The following is a 1,421-nucleotide window of genomic DNA, read 5'->3' as shown; positions in this document are numbered from 1 at the left end:
CAAGTTTCATTTGTGGTTTATGCCTCCTGTATGGCCCCAGCAGTGCCACTGCCCTTCGTGCTGCAGGGATTTGCAAAAATCCCTGAGATTTTTTTTTTTTTTACAAAAGCATCTGAGATTGCTGAAGGCTGGAAGAACACGGTACTGCAGCCCATAACTCCTTGAACTAAGAGCTGTGTGTTTAGCAAAGATTTCTGCCAGGAAAACAGGTGCCTTGGGCTGAATGGTTTCCAAGCACCAGGCTTCTAGGCTACAGCTTCCCTGAGGCTACATATTCACTAGTGCAGCAAAGGGAGTGCTAGGGTCACCAGAGGGGGACAAAAGGATGAGAGATGCGGCAAGCACCAGTTCCCCACCAGCTCTGCTGTTTCTGTATTTTCCCCTGTGCCTTGGAGGTAGTACAGCCACCTCGCCTTGTGCCAAGGGTAACGCTCAGGTTTGAGTGCTCAAGGTTGGAATTCACCTCTCACCTTTTAGGGGTCTAAGGTTTAGTCTTAGCTAGTCTGCATGGTTGCCCTTAACAGTCATTGGAGAATGACAGACAGAAGTCAATATATGCCACCCATTTTGGCAACCTATATTATGAAGATGACACTGGGAGGCTGATCAGGTAGGATGATGAGAGAACAAGCTTCAGAAAATAAGTCTGAGAAACTTCAGAAAATAAGTCTGAGAAACGAAGAGGGCCTCAGCTTCAGAAAATAAGTCTGAGAAACTAAGAGGGTCTCCATAGGTAAAAGAAGATCAAACACGGGCTTTGTCTCTGAGACCTCCACTCAGTTTGTCACTGACCACCAGCATTGTCATGGGAATGTGACAAACATACAGTGACAGAGTAAGCTCTGTATATTGGACTCTCTTCTTCACCTCCTTCAAAATAAGGAAGAACAATTAAATGACTGCAAAAATCAGATAAATACCAAGGAAAAGAGAAGAGGTTTCCATTTGTTCAGCTCTCTAGAAACCCTGAGGACACCTGCTGGGGTAGCGACAAACCAAAATGTTTTCTATTTGCCCTGGGAAAATGGCACTGCACAGCAGACAAACATAAGAGAGCAACATGTGTGGGCTTAGCATCGTCTTTGCAGTCACACTGGTGTGCACAGGAGAAGAAAGTAATCAGTAAGTCTACTTAAGGGGAGAAAGGCAAAACCCAGGCCAATTAGCTTCTGAGGTAGCTCAGAAAACCTGGCAGCTGCACAAGGAAAGTGAAGAAATCAGGAGAAATGGCAGACTGAGGGATCAGCTGCGTGAAACGCAAGCTGGTATGAAAATCTTCTCAATCCTTCTCTAAATAAGACCTTGGGAACCGAGTTAATCTGTATAATATTGATCTAATGTAATAACATTGCTGCCTCTTAAGTCGATAGCCAGAGATGACTGGCTGCTCAGGGGACTGGGGGAGGACAGGTGGGGGGCAG

Source organism: Eurypyga helias, unplaced genomic scaffold (genome assembly GCF_000690775.1).
Source record: "Eurypyga helias isolate BGI_N326 unplaced genomic scaffold, ASM69077v1 scaffold9347, whole genome shotgun sequence".
Taxonomy (NCBI): Eukaryota; Metazoa; Chordata; class Aves; order Eurypygiformes; family Eurypygidae; genus Eurypyga; species Eurypyga helias.
This window is presented reverse-complemented; position numbering follows the sequence as displayed.